Source organism: Sander vitreus, chromosome 4, assembly GCF_031162955.1.
Source record: "Sander vitreus isolate 19-12246 chromosome 4, sanVit1, whole genome shotgun sequence".
Classification (NCBI taxonomy): domain Eukaryota; kingdom Metazoa; phylum Chordata; class Actinopteri; order Perciformes; family Percidae; genus Sander; species Sander vitreus.
Genome location: NC_135858.1, coordinates 34842988 through 34856760, shown reverse-complemented (window position 1 = coordinate 34856760; position 13773 = coordinate 34842988). Strand labels below are relative to the sequence as shown.

At 43.4% G+C, this 13773-nt stretch overlaps 1 long non-coding RNA gene across 1 annotated transcript in view; it reads left to right on the top strand.

The window, feature by feature from the left end:
* The first annotated feature begins 2222 nt into the window (after positions 1-2222).
* LOC144517367 (uncharacterized) overlaps positions 2223-13773 on the top strand; it is a 149354-nt gene continuing 137803 nt past the window's right edge. Inside the window, exon 1 of the long non-coding RNA XR_013501925.1 lies at positions 2223-2327. This is a non-coding gene — a long non-coding RNA (uncharacterized LOC144517367). The remainder of the gene's footprint in view (positions 2328-13773) is intronic.

Genomic DNA, 13773 nt, shown 5'->3' with positions numbered 1-13773 from the left:
CATTTTGAATTCTGACTCGCCTCCTCATCAACCCTAACCTGTGGCCTAAATTCTTTCTTCTTTAAAAATTATTATTTTTTTTTTTACACCATAAGCAAATTTCCAAATTTGAAATCAACATAACGTTACCCTGGTGTAATTTGTTACTCAAACAATTCAAATTGGGTTAGTTTGGGGCCACATTTTGGTGATTTTTGACTGTCTTGTGAAAGTCCTTCACAACAGCAGGTAGCCTAATACATCACACTTTCTATCTTTTCCACTAGCTAAGTCACAGTTCTCGGTGAGGTTTACTCCTCGACGCCGCGGGTTCGACTCCGACCTGCGGCCCTTTGCTTGCATGTCATACCCTCCTCTCTGTCCCCTTTTCATGTCTTCATCTGTCCTGTGAAAATAAAGTTCTCGGTGAATTAACGGGTCCATTTTCAACTCTTCATAAAGCCAAATGGGAGTCCAAAGAATGTAGGATTTTTTTGGGGGAAGAAGCATCTCAGTGATGTGTATTTTTTCTGTTGGGTGTGTTGTTACTTGAATCAGTAACTAGAGGTCAGTGTTGCACCGTGACGAGTTGATGACACTGACATGAAACATACTGTGATCCACAGAGTACAGAAGTATAAATGAGGAGGGGGAGGGGGAGACGTTACCCCTAGTTCAGCTGACAGGTCAGGTTCAAGGGAATGGAAAAGGGGAAGGAGGAAAAGAGAAGGGGAGTGAGAGATGAAAGGAAAAAGGATGAGAGAGAAAGAAAAAGCCTGAGGTGAGACACATTAACATTACCCCCAGGTATACCTACTACTAAGGTAGCTAACTACTAATTAGCTAGTTTCGGCTACCACTTTTTTTTCGTTTTTTCGGCACTATTGTTATTAGCCTGTATGCTAGGGTAATACAACCCCGGTTCTCCGGTTAAATGTCAGTGTCCTTATCATTCAGCTTGCTACAATATGTTGAACATGTGTGTTTAGAGGGTCCACCAAACAAGCTAGGCTAGGCCTATGCCCAAAGTGCGTCTATGTTTCCCGCGTTACAGCCCGTACACACATCATAGCCTTTCTAAAATATACTGTATAGGCCTACTATGCTGTATGTGCGCGACACACACACACACACACACCAAGAACAATTTAGAAAAAGCAGAAAAAACGTTGAAAGAGCCTAAAAAGCAACAAAAATGTCGAAAAGAAATAGGATGTTGTTCCCCTAATGAACTACCCAAGAGTCTCTCATGTAAGTCCTGAAGGCGACACACACACACACACACACACACACACACACACACACACACACACACACACACACACACACACACACACACACACACACACACACACACACACACACACACTACACTACTACACTCTATCTGTAGGCTTTCGCCTGATCCTCTTTAATCTGATGCAGGCTTCCCTGCTGCTGGCCGCTGCGCACGACCCTCCCGGTCTCCCTGGCTTGTCATACCGACACGGACACACAGACGGGACTGGACTGTTGTTTTTTTCCCTCATCTTGCTCATAACAACTTTGACAGCTGCAACGAGCAAAGAAAAAAAAAAAAAAAAAAACACGGCAGACACAGCGGGACGGGAGACATGCATGCGGACATTTAGAAATTAGAAAAAGAAGCGATGACGGGAGCTGGAGAGGCTGAGAGATGCTGCACTGATTGAGAAGGGGATTCCTGCAAGGCAAGAGACGGGCTAAACTTAACGGGAAACACGATCATTTTAGGATTTCCCCCCCCCCCCTGTATGGACTTGGAGTGATCTCGATACTCTGACATCCTCACAGTTTCACAGTTTGTCTGCTGTTGTCATCCAACAGCGGTTTCAGTCATTGTATTATTTTAGATATCCCACAGCAGCACTGTCCTTCAGGGCTTTGCAGTGTGGTAGCCGACCTCCCGCTGCTTTAATATCCATCCCAAAATAGAGATGTTATTTTCTGTAATATCGCTTTGACGCCTGTGTAGCATTTCACACAACCCCTGGTGTTGTTGTTGTTGCTGTTTTTTTTTTTTTTTTTGCAGCATTTCAGTCGCTACATGCGTCACTCCACACCTGACAAAATACAAAATATACATTTGCTCAGCGTTTAAAAAAACAACTGCGACACGCGAAGAGTGATTATTTTGTTTAGTATCCTTCCCATCACCCTGAACATTTGAAGTAAACTTTTTTTTTTCTTCCCCCCCCTCTCCGGTCCTCCTTCTCCGTAGGATCTCCATGAAGCGACACAGCGGGTGATTATACTTTCTTGCGGGATTTTGCTCTTTGGACACCGGGACATCATGTGGACGCCGACCGAGGACGAGAAGATAGGAGTGGGTGAGTACATATAACCTCGGTGATATCTGTCTGGTCATTTGCTGGTGCTATGTCCGGCTGCATGTGAGTTTAATTCTGGATGTCCTGGGAGAGGATGTCCAGCTGAGCATAGCCTACAGTATTTAATGTTTGATAATTGAGATTCAGTCGTGTACTCTGCGGTCAATTATGATGACATCCCAGTCTTCTTCCTCTGTAATACTTCTAAAGAGATGCCTGTGGGTCTCTGTGGGGAGTCTTTTTTTCTTCTATGCTGTGTCTATAATATTCCCCCTAAACTATTTTAGTATTCCCTTTTGAGATGTGTGTCTGTTCTACTTGAGGCACTCAGTGGGCATATTTGTGTCCAAATGGTAGTTTAAGGTATATTGTATTATCGGTTGCATCTACATTTCTGATGTGACTCAGTGTGTGTGTGTTTATAAAATGGTCGGTATGGTGATGGTATTTTACAGTAGCTATCCTTCGGAAATGTAAGAGATACAGGTTGAGGGAAGAGGCCATTTCATGCCAGGCTTGTTGTCATGTTGAGGGGCTGTGCAGTAGCACCAGATATGGATATATCGTATATGAATACCCCATATAAACTGTGGGCAAAGTTAAAAAAAAAAAGGATGCGATGATGGGAAAGAACAGTAGGGGTGGGAATCACCAGAGGCCCCATGATAAGATATTGCGGTTTTAAACATATATTTAGCAATTTTTTCCAACTTCAAATGATGTCTCCAAAGGAACACTTTGTCAACATCTGATTTAATCTAAACAGATACATGTCTCTGTTTGTTCATCTCACTTTAGTTTTCCATCTTGTGGACTGAAAAAGCATCGATACTTGGCGTCCGTGCAGCGATACAGTATTGCCACGGAAAATATCGCGATACTATGCTGTATTGATGTTTTCCCCCCACCCCGAAAGAACAATATGCTGTTTTAGGCCTGTGTTAATAGACGGTGCAGGTGACTCAACAGCAGTGATTTATCTGCCAGTATTATATTGCAGTATAATGAGAGTGAATGTTTTCAGATGAGAGTCGGTGGTTTAAGGGCCATTAGACAATGATCCACCAATCAATTATTCTCTCTCTCTCTCTCTCTCTCTCTCTCTCTCTCTCTCTCTCTCTCTCTCTCTAATCTAATCCAGTCATTTTAGACAGTCCTTGCCACCTACTTGTAGGCCTTTTTTGTAACCCTGCTGACAGCTCTCTGGCATCTGTATCCATCCTCGTGCTTTTCCATCTATCTTTTTGTTTTGTGCTGTGTTATTCACCTGCAGTTTTCTCCACTGCCACTTTGTTGCACCTGTAGGCTGTCTCTACATTAGTATGCTTTTGTTTTTTAATCTTGGTAATGATGGAGACTGTACTCCAGTTCTGCTAGTTACTCTATGGCTTTACACAATCCTCTCCCCACCAACAGTTGAGGCAGCACGGTGGCCCAATGGTTAGCACTGTGGCCTTGCAGCAAGAAGGTTCTGGGTGATGGGTTAATCCCTTGAAAGATGGGTTAAATGCAAGGATGAATTTAAATATTATGATATTTGGCACCAGCATATTGATTCTCATATCGTACGAGGAAGTTCGGCGATATATTGCCATATCGATATTTTAACTCCTATTCATGATGTCATCCAATCTCTGCTGCTGTTTCTTTTACTAAACAGTGAGATTTTTGAGTTTTCAGTGTCTCAATACTCTCTTGTAAACTGTTTAACAATTTTTGATGAATGTGTCCCTGCGACCACCTGTTCAGCAAAAAAACAATCCTAACTTGCACAGTCCAACAAAGTTGGCATAAGGATTTCACCCCCACCCCACCACCACCCCAATAGTCAGCACTATCGACTGACAGCTCCCCGAGCCTTTCCAAGTGACCGATCAGGCAAAACTCTACACACTGTCTGCAGTGGGAGAGAGCAGGGACTCTGCTGACAGAAAGTCAATGTGGGGAATCATGACTCTGGCACTCTGTTAATTGGAAAGGTACATTACCTGAATTTAAATGAGTGTTTTTTTTTTTTTTGTGCTCTGCTGCTTGATACCTTCAGTCGACTCCAGCTGTGGCTGCACGCTGAAGCGTCTTGATTTACTCTGCTCACAGTCTTTTAACATCAAAATCAGAATTGTTTCACAGGTTACAAGGTTTCACGGTGCATGCTGGCAGACGAGATACAAGGACAACACCCCCATAATCTGCAACAGTGCTGGGGAGGAAACTACAAATATTTTCCTCCGTAGACTATATCACACTGAACAGTAAGTGTTCACATCATAGGCTGTAACAAATAATGGACGTAGCATCGCTGCCATCACCTGTTGGTTTGAAGCCAGGAGTTTGCATTTTGGCCGTCGACATCTTGGTATTTTGGAGCCAGAAGTGACCATATTTAGAGAAGAGGGGTGGACCTGGGGAGGATGACGCGACTACTGTATGCCAGTGTTGTTTATGGTTTCAATGGAGCTGTGCTAAGCTAAACGCTAGACAGGGAAAGTCGACGATTTTTGTAACCCTTCTGAAGCGAGTCATCCAGCGGAGTTTTGCCGGTGGGTCAACGCGGACCTTTGGGTACTGCCACCATTTATCTGCATGTACGGCACTACAGAAAATCTGCAGACTTTCCCTTAAGTTACCAGCTAATGCTAACGCTAGCTAGCTAGCTTGGTTGGCAGAACGCTGAGCAAGACATTTTTAGGCGACCAAAATGTTACAATGAACTTTGATGAAGTGAAAACACAGAGAGCGAGAGAGTCAATGACTGACAAGTGGGCTAACGGGTGACAATTTTTCGGGACTCCCTCGGGTCACGGTATTCCCTTGGGAGTCCCGCGGTACGGGAGTCAGTTTCACTGTTGGTATCGTGATATGGACGGAATAAAGCATAGAAAACAACGGGAGCGGGATGGAGCCGGAGATTAAGTAAAAAAAAATGACGCTGCAATGCGGTGAGCACGCCCAAACGTCGCAAAGCATTTCATTTTAGAAAAGCGAACCACTTAGAACTCACAATACGTTTGTTGATTGGCTACTGCTAGCCACAGAGTAGCCTATCCGAGCAAGACAAAGCAGCTGTCCTGTTCACAAGCCAATCGATCGGCGTCAGCGACTACACCGAGAGTTGGCAAAATGGATTCTGGAAAGAAGCTGTTGCAATTGAAAGTGTCATGGAAGGACCCCTCAATCCATTTGCCGGTGCTGTGAGAAGCTCTCCGTTAGGAATTACGTAATGAAATCGCCTAGGCCTGCAGGTAATGCATGTATAGTGTAGCCTAAATTTCCGAGTGGAGTCGCCCCCTGCTGGAAGTTAGCGAGACCGCAGCTTTAAGGAGCTTCAGCATTGGCTTCACTTTCCAGACCCAGAAGTTGCTGCTTGCTTTGTCGTGTAAAAGAAAAATCCACTCCGAAACATTTCATTGAAGAGTTAGCGGCTGCAGTAAGTTCCTTCTATGGCTATGGCTTGTTGAGACTCGTACTTTTGTTTTTACACAGTGACGGTAAATTATCCTCGGCAAATGGAAGTCAAGGTATGACTGAGCGTGTACACAGAACATGAAAGAAAACAGGAAATCCTTAATCTATTAATAAAAACGGGATGAGAATATCTTTTGAAAACTGGAGCGCCACGTATCCCTTCAGTGTTTTCATGTAATTGTGTTTGTGTCTTTTGTTAATCCAAGCCGTTTGTGTTTTTGCTGGATAAGGCTTTGCATACCAAGGCAGGGAGAGTGGTAACTCATAGAGGCGTTCCAATGGAGTTGGGATGACTAGTGCCTGGTTGTAGAAAACAGCCATTCAGTTGGATGAATGCAGCTTTGTGGCGCCCATAGAGGCTCCTGAATGCCGCTTCACCTCCCCCAGGGCTGCACAGCATAGCACTCAGTTCTCACACTCACAGATAACACAGAACACACACATGTACAGACAGACAGACAGACAGACAGACATCCCAGAGAGAGAGACAGACAGACAGACACATACAGAAAGACCGACAGATGAGGTAGGCCAGTAGAAAGAAAGACAGACAGACAGACAGACATCCAGACACACTCTTTATGAAATGCACTGGCTAAAGGGTGGATTTTTTTTGCTAGGCTGCAACTATTTATTATTTTCATTGTGGATTAATCTGTTGATTGTCTCAAACGATGAAAATGTAGGGCTGTCAATCGATTAAAAAATGTAATCTAATGAATTACATACTCTGTGATTAATTAATCAAAATTAATCGCATACATAATTAACAGTGCCTGAACCGATACTTTTTAAGAAAGTAAAAAAAGAAACAACTAAACAACAGTTGGTGACATTAAAGAACGGCTTGTTTATTGCTAAGGCCATATGGTCAAAATTAAATGATTTAATAATAATGTATAACAATAACAATAACTTATTTCACTAGTAAATTGCTGTTGAACGACAAAAACAACCACCAGATGGGAAATGGACATTTACAATAACTTCAAATGCACCACGAGGCTGTAGTTAACCAGTTTCATTGAACGCACCGTCTGTGTTGTTTCTCCGACGGCAGCTGCAGATTGTTACATCCCGGTGTTGAATCCTCTACAGTAAAACACAGTCACACTTTACACCGTTTAGCGTTAGCTGTCAGCATTTTAACCGTGTTTAATCCAGCTACTAGCTAGCGGTAGGCTAACGTTAGCTGCTGTCGAGTATAGTGTTAACTAGCTAGCGGTAGGCTAACGTTAGCTGCTGTCGAGTATAGTGTTAACTAGCTAGCGGTAGGCTAACGTTAGCTGCTGTCGAGTATAGTGTTAACTAGCGTCACATGCAGCGGGGTTTGTGTTTCAGAGCATCAGAGAGAAGAGCAGACATATCAGTGGCACCAGATTTCGGTAGCCAGGGTTGGCAGGAAGAAGATTTTTATAAGTAAATGTTCCAATCAATTATCCTGGCAGAACATTCTCGTCTCTCTCCTTCATTTTACAGTCCAATGGTGCTAGCACGGCTCCGGGTCAAATGTCAATATGGAATAGATTAATCTGCATTATTTTTTTTAACAGCGTTATTTATTTCTCCGATTAATCGAAATTAACATGTTATTTTGACAGCCTTAAATATAAATATATTTTTTGACCAAAAGGTCTCACACTAATTATTCACTGTTTAACTGACAACTGACATTTCTTTTGGTATTTCACAAACTGAAAATATAAAACATGAAGATATTCAGTTTACTGTGACGGAGGAGAGAAGAAACTAGAACATATTCACATTTAACAAGCTGACATCAAAGAAATTGACTTTTCTTTCATAAAAAATGGCCGCTTTGAGCGGTCTTTGGTGTTTTTGCCCCCCAACGTCTCCTCCCGGCAGCGCAGCAATGGTTATGTTTAGGGTTAAGGTTAGGGTTAGCTGCCTGGAAAGGCGCCGTTGAAGGCAAAAAAACACCATAGAGCGCTTTGAACCGATTTAACCGATTGATGTGAAAATGCATTTTTGTAACATTTTCTGGAAGGAGGGACCCCTAAAGCCTTTTAGCAGTGGGGGGCAGGTCTGTCCAAACAACAACCATATCAGGACGATGAGCTGACAGAACTGACAAGTTGAACGTTGTCCAATTAGAATGGCCGTGGCGTTTTTGGTGGAGCTGTTCGTTTAATAGTCAACTTCGGAAGAAAGCGAGCGTTGTGGAGTTAAACTTGTAATCTAATGAATTACATACTCTGTGATTAATTAATCAAAATTAATCGCATACATAATTAACAGTGCCTGAACCGATACTTTTTAAGAAAGTAAAAAAGAAACAACTAAACAACAGTTGGTGACATTAAAGAACGGCTTGTTTATTGCTAAGGCCATATGGTCAAAATTAAATGATTTAATAATAATGTATAACAATAACAATAACTTATTTCACTAGTAAATTGCTGTTGAGCGACAAAAACAACCACCAGATGGGAAATGGACATTTACAATAACTTCAAATGCACCACGAGGCTGTAGTTAACCAGTTTCATTGAGCGCACCGTCTGTGTTGTTTCTCCGGCGGCAGCTGCAGATTGTTACATCCGGTGTTGAATCCTCTACAGTAAAACACAGTCACACTTTACACCGTTTAGCGTTAGCTGTCAGCATTTTAACCGTGTTTAATCCAGCTACTAGCTAGCGGTAGGCTAACGTTAGCTGCTGTCGAGTATAGTGTTAACTAGCTAGCGGTAGGCTAACGTTAGCTGCTGTCGAGTATAGTGTTAACTAGCTAGCGGTAGGCTAACGTTAGCTGCTGTCGAGTATAGTGTTAACTAGCGTCACATGCAGCGGGGTTTGTGTTTCAGAGCATCAGAGAGAAGAGCAGACATATCAGTGGCACCAGATTTCGGTAGCCAGGGTTGGCAGGAAGAAGATTTTTATAAGTAAATGTTCCAATCAATTATCCTGGCAGAACATTCTCGTCTCTCTCCTTCATTTTACAGTCCAATGGTGCTAGCACGGCTCCGGGTCAAACGTCAATATGGAATAGATTAATCTGCATTATTTTTTTTAACGCGTTATTTATTTCTCCGATTAATCGAAATTAACACGTTATTTTGACAGCCTTAAATATAAATATATTTTTGACCAAAAGGTCTCACACTAATTATTCACTGTTTAACTGACAACTGACATTTCTTTTGGTATTTCACAAACTGAAAATATAAAACATGAAGATATTCAGTTTACTGTGACGGAGGAGAGAAGAAACTAGAACATATTCACATTTAACAAGCTGACATCAAAGAAATTGACTTTTCTTTCATAAAAAATGGCCGCTTTGAACGGTCTTTGGTGTTTTTTGCCCCCAACGTCTCCTCCCCGGCAGCGCGGCAATGGTTATGTTTAGGGTTAAGGTGAGGGTTAGCTGCCTGGAAGGCGCCGTTGGAGGCAAAAAACACCATAGAGCGCTTTGAACCGATTTAACCGATTGATGTGAAAATGCATTTTCGTAACATTTTCTGGAAGGAGGACCCCTAAAGCCTTTTAGCAGTGGGGGGCAGGTCTGTCCAAACAACAACCATATCAGGACGATGAGCTGACAGAACTGACAAGTTGAACGTTGTCCAATTAGAATGGCCGTGGCGTTTTTGGTGGAGCTGTTCGTTTAATAGTCAACTCGGAAGAAAGCGAACGTTGTGGAGTTAAACTGGACGGGCCCAATAACCTCTGAATAGCTCTACTTGTTGTTAAAATGCAATGTGAGCGGCAGCAAATGAGGGGTGCATTATGGCGGCAGGATAACCGCGACTACATTGTGCGTCTGCCCTATTTCTGATACCGTGGCGGCAGAAATTTTGCCATGGCGGGCCGCCACTGCACAATCAACATAGAGGAAACACTGCAACCACATTGAAAGCTACAAGTGGGCTGAAATGGCCCTGTTCTTTGACCCAAGAACACAGAATGTAGTTCAAAACTTACTAACAGGGTTTTGAGATATTCAAATGGACAAACTCGTGGGAGTGAAAGGAACGGGGTTTGCTACAGATGTGATTCCTGTCAGGGTCAGAGGCAGGACAAACACGCTCAAGCCGACATGCACAAATACACACAGGCAATTCTAACGCTGATATGTATGAGACACACACGCCACCCCACATCTCTCACAGCCACGCCAGGCGTGCGCCAGCCTCACAGTAAAACAACTGGGTCACAGTCAAAGTGACAGGATGTCCTTCTTCTGTCAAGCACTGCACCTTCCTGTTTTCATTGTCTGTTGTTTTTATTTCTTGTCTGTTTTTTTCTTCTGACCTATTTATCCGTAACCAGCTTTTCATTTTGCTGCCGCCGGTGCTCTCGCTCATCTGTCACTGTGTATGTGTACATGCACACTAATAGTACACTAATATTCCGAATATGACAATATTCTGAATTTGATACGGGCCATGTAAACAGCATATTCTGTTTAGATATTCAGGATAAGGCCTTTTTCAGATTTCTTTAATTTTCGGATTAAGACGTGTGATATGCCGGTATTATTCAGGTTTTAGAAACATTCTTTTGACATGTATACAGTGCATTCAGAATCTGCGAACGCAGCGCAAAGCCCTACGCAAGTGTCTTTGCTAGTTTCAGACCGACCCAGATGTCAGTTTCCCGTCCAGCGCCCGCGTCGTTTAAATAGCAAATGCACCTGCGCCCATGGGCGTGCTGGTCTTACAGGGAGGTGTGTTCAGGTGCATTCATGTTACGCCCAAAACACACCTATGAATTAATGAAGACACTTAGTACAACCCTTTAGAACCGTGCGCCCGGTGCACGGACCCTTTTTTCCGCCGTCAAACTAACAAAAGTGGATTTGGACACGCCCTAAACGCACCTAAGCCAGGCGCTTCACGCCGTGCGCTTACGTCGTTAAAATAGGGCCCTGCGTCTCAATCAGGGTTTTTACTGCAGTTTGTGACACTTTACGGCCTCTTGCCTGTTTACGGCGTACGGACAGCTCTGTGCGTTGCCATGGCCACAAACCAACCAGCCAACAGTTTGCGGGGCTGCGGTAGAGACGCACGGCCAAAAGAAAAAAAGGAGAAACACAGCTACTTTTAAACATAATCAAAGACTTGGATATCAACCGGTTTCTGGATATGAGCCGACCTTTTCAAGAAGCTGGTTGAAGGAATGAAAGGGGGACGCTGTGTTCACACGCTCCAACAAGTCAACCACCGCTGGATGTAAATGTGCATGTAAACGGGAATATTAGTGGAATTTCCACTTTCATTAGCCATGTAACAGCTTAGTTGGAATAAGGGCCAAAACTGGAATCCAATGTGCATGTAAACGTAGTCACTGTTGCATTTAGAGAGATCCAGAAGGGGAAGCTGCGGGGTGCCTCTTGATCACAACTCCTCCTAGTTGACGGAGCGAACTGCCAGACATCTTTAAAAGACTTTGATGACCTTTCTTATGCCATATTGTTTCTCCTGTCTTTGGGTCAGGCGTCTGTCAAATGTCATACCTCTGGGGAACTTAAAAAAAACACTTATTTTGATAAAACTTTGACGGATGATGCACCTTCATGCTATCTTCCTCCATTTAAATAATTCACCCTGATGGAGGACGAAATCTTCGGGCTTTAATGCGTAACTTTTTTATAATATCGGTCGTCAACATTCAAGCCATTGCCAAATGAGTTGCTGCAAAGCTCATTAAGCTCCACACAACTCTGTTTGTATTTCTCAGTATGGTATCAGTAACGTATGATCAGAAAATGGTTTCTGGAAACTTTTGTGCTCAGAGATAATAACCTCTTCTGCAGAGTCCATCATGCGTCCTCCTTGGCTACTAACAACTGTGTGGAGGAGTGGGGCGCGATCACCGAAGGCTTGTATCATGTGGACGCAACGACAGCGATGTTGTCTTTACTTAGAATTCCTCATGACAGAAACTGGGCACTGTAGCTTAAACTGGAAAGTAACACCATCATGTGAATTAACAACGCATCAGGACGCATGGTGGACAACATGGTTACGGACTTTTTTGTCGGTTTTTACTTTTTAACTGGGAAATGTTGGTGGGATTACGCTCCACTACATCCATATTATAATTAAACCACTGACTGTGTGGTCCAGCATATAAACCAGTAAATTACTGTAGGAAAAAAGCCTTGAGCCTGTTACGCAGCTGCATAAAAGCAAATATTAGGGTGTAAAATAAAACATGGCGTACATGTTTGATAATGTGTTTTGTGCCCCCTTTTTTTCCCTCAAAGGCAGCAGTGACGGGCGTTTTTTTTCCTTCTGCCTCAGCCCGCTGATGCTCCCGCCTAAAGCTTTATATTGCTCAAAGCTACGTCTCTGAGGAATTATATTCTCTCCCTGTTCTCCCATGACTCCCACTGGCAAACGATTAAGGCGCGAATAATTCTCAATGCTGAAAATATCCATATCGCCCATGGAAACTGACAGCAAATCAAGTTGATTGCTTTTGCTCCCGCCCCATCACTCCTCTCCCCACCCCCACCCCACCCCCCCTTTCCTCAGGGTGCTAGCTCGGCCTTTTAATCACATCTCAAAGCAATGAGTTAACAAGCACACATCACACAGATTCTCTTTTGCCAATTTAGTCGGTTTGTAAAGGTTTGAGTATTTCTCTCTTGGTGACGTACTCTACTCTACTCTACTGTACTGCTCTCACAGGCCCCCAGGAAGTGTGCCAGGCTATGAAGCCAATTTGACACAGCGGCCAAAACAGTGGAATTACAACTTCCGTGTCCGTCACGTGATGCCCTCTGGCCCCAAAAAGAATTTCCCCCATAGACTTGCATGTCGGAAGACAGGTCTGTAAATCAGTGGAAACATTTTTCCATTGATAATGACTCATGACTTCATTATCAGAACTGGATCCATTCGGTCCGATCACATTTGGAAAGTCTAGAGGAGCCGCGTGGCCCGATTAAATCCTGTAATCCCCATTCAGGTTAGCGGTTGTGCGTCACACACGTGTGTATGGACAGACTGATTGGATCCATCATTTTGATTGGATGGAGGTTTGTACAGATTGATAGACAGATTGTTTGAAAGCATAAACTACGTGCATTGACATGTCTTTTTTTATTCATACTGATCCATGGCTTTGACCCAGGAATATCTTCCTGACAAATGGGTAGGTTAGACTGTTTTGAGGTAATGCAGAGTACATTAATAATGATAGTGCCTCTTCAGTTTTTGTTTGTTATTCTAAATCTATGTAGCCAGGAAAGCTGTGGTTCTTTGCCTGGAACCATTAGGGTTTATCTGAAAGAAGAGGATTATTTCTGCCATGAATTTATTTATTTATTTATTTTTTTAAAAAAATAGAACTCCTCCAGTTTGTGTCTATGTTCAGCCTTAAGAGCTTTTCACACGGGAAGCGATTGTCGCGCCTCGTAATTCACTCATTGCGCGGGCAGTTCGACAGGCGACGTGACAATCGGGCGCAATCCCGTGAAACTGTCGCGTTCATGCCCGTCACACACACACACACACACGCGCCCGCCCGTTGCAAGAGTTGAATTCTCTTGAACCTCTCCCTACGTGAGCGCCGCGCCGTGAAAATCAATGAACGAGAGACTGATTATTCTGTTTGTGAGTTCACTAAAATATAAATCTGTTATCAGGACATAGACAGCGGGGCTTCTGCTTGTCAGAGCATCAGCACAAGACTGGATTTATTGGGTAACATCCGTAATTATTGCTATGCTAATTTAGCTAACTTTAGCTATCAACAATAGCAATCCGTGGTTTGAAAAGACTAGCATTGCCACCATTTTTTATAAATCAACCTGTGATTAGGGATATATGATACCACAGTTACCACGCGTTGATCGTCTGGCGATTAATCGCGGAGCGTTGTCCTTCACGTTGTAGACCCCGTGGATCCACGCGACTACGCAGGCCAAGTGTTGCTCCCCGTGCGAAATGCCCTTTATGCTTCCATTGAAGCGTCCTTGATCAGGAAACTGACCCTCTACCTGCTTGGA